Here is a 2,255-nt window from a genome sequence, read left to right as displayed (position 1 = left end):
ATAGGAAATGTAGTGCAAAGGGCGGCTTTATTGCTCAATAGCAATTTCTTCCAAGCAACCCAAGTTAAGCGGAAGTAAAAAAAAAAATTAAAGATTCAGGAAGAGAGTATACACAATAAGAAGAGATAGGACATAATAACCAAGCATAATACATAATAGAACAATGAAAATACAAAAAAAAACATGCAACAAAATTTTGTTTGGTTTTTTGGTTTAAATTTGGTTTTTGGTCAATCGCACCTTATGTCATGGCTTTCTGTTTTTAACGTAACAAGAGTTGGGAAACCAGTTCAGCTTGTAAATTGTAGTGAATGGAATCAACATTTTAAAAATCTTTAAGATTGTTGTTGTTTTGTTGATTGTTGAATTCAAAAGTGCCTTTTTCTAATTGGTATTGAATTGGCAATACCAATCCTTTACATTGCTGAAGAAATTTGTTTACTTGTTTGTGTTTTAGCTGGTTTTTGAATAGGGGTGCAGTTTTTGTTGCTATCTAAAAATGTCAGTTTCTTGGGTACCTTTTGAGAAGATCCAATGGAAAACTATTGGTAGATATTAATAAATGTTCTAATTTCTGTGAATTTTAATTGTTGTGTGTGTTCGTGCAATAAATGGTGACACCTGAGCATAAGAAAGTATCTCAGAGTAAATTGGTAAACTATTGAAAACTATTCCGTCTCTAAATGCTTGTCTAGAATCCGCAAGCCTAATTGCTTGTGATGCCTATGTTTAATGGAATCCATTGGTTGACCAAGTTTTTACTTTAGGATTGAAGTTTATAGAAGGTGTCTAGGATAATGTAGGCTATCTGAAATTCTCATATTCACTTCTATGAAAATGATTTCTATTTTTTTATTCACCCTGTCTGGACTAACAGATACCTTAATCACATATCTTGTCCTCAAATCTAAATTCTTTTCTTTGCTTTTTTCCACAACTCATAGTGAGATGAATGATATTTATCAGCGTTATTAGTGTCTTTAAATTTTTGCTATTGAATTTGGAAAGATTGCATATAATATATTTGATATAGATAAAATTACAACACGGCTATACTATTTTCTTAACCAATCGGACTTTGCTGCTGAAACTTTTTCTGCCATTTATATTGTCCTTAAAACGAGTTTTGCTTTTTTCCATAATTCATGGTGAGGGCTGCGGACGATAAATTTGACATGAATAATAGTAAAATATGCCGGTATACACATAGACATAGACATAGACATTCATTTATTCACACACAAGTACACACCCAATAACTAACAAAAAAGGCAAAACACTGAACATTATACAGGAAATAAGAAAAAAACATATACACAGACACGACAATTAAAAAAAAAAGAAATACATGTAACATAAAATCTAAATTAGGTTGCTGTTATGTGTTATAGCTGTGAAAAGGTCCAAGCTCAGCTTTATATGCCATGAGTCAATTGACCCATGACGGATGAGGAAGATGGATAGATAAGAAAGAAGATAAATAAAGACAAATATATCAACAATAATGTAAGGGAACATAATAGATAAATATCATCAGGTATCATTTTCTTAATCAATCGAACTTTTCTACCAATTAAAAGTTTTGTACGATTATCGTCGTTTAAACTAATTTTGCCTTTTTCCATAATTCATGGTGAGCACTGGCAACAATAAATTTGATATAAATAGTCAGTGTTTCAATACTGACTGCGTTTAATATTCCAGGATCTTGCAATTTCAGTGGCATCTGCAAATCTCTCTTGAACTTTCTTTAAATAACAACTTGTATTTTGTATTAGATTGTATAGGTTGTTTAATTAAAATCTTTCTCACATTGGATTTGTTAGATATTGGGTTTTCTTCTGATTTGGTAGGTAATTGGCGTTCTAATAATAAATTTTATATGAATAGTTGAAAAACACGACAGCGCTATTTTCTTTTTTATCGCATAGGTCAAATAGATGCAAATTCTATGATTCTTAGAACTAATTTTGCTTTTTTTTCATATTTCGTGGTGGGACAGCAACACCACTATTGTGTTGCTTGATTCGTATTTTATAATTTTTTTCTGAATAAGTATATAATACTCTGCAGTTTATGATTACTCTACTATTTTTGGTAGTAACGTTCTTGGTCGATTGGTGTAGATCAGTGGTTCTTAACCTTTTTGTCATGACGGCCCATTTCACCAAATGTTAGCTTTGCCGCGGCCCACCTAGGTGGTTTACCTAATAGCTATCTAATTCTAAACTATACTAAAATATCGAAATTAAAGG

Source organism: Zerene cesonia, unplaced genomic scaffold (genome assembly GCF_012273895.1).
Source record: "Zerene cesonia ecotype Mississippi unplaced genomic scaffold, Zerene_cesonia_1.1 Zces_u006, whole genome shotgun sequence".
NCBI classification, from domain to species: Eukaryota; Metazoa; Arthropoda; class Insecta; order Lepidoptera; family Pieridae; genus Zerene; species Zerene cesonia.
Note: the sequence above shows the minus strand (reverse complement) of the source record.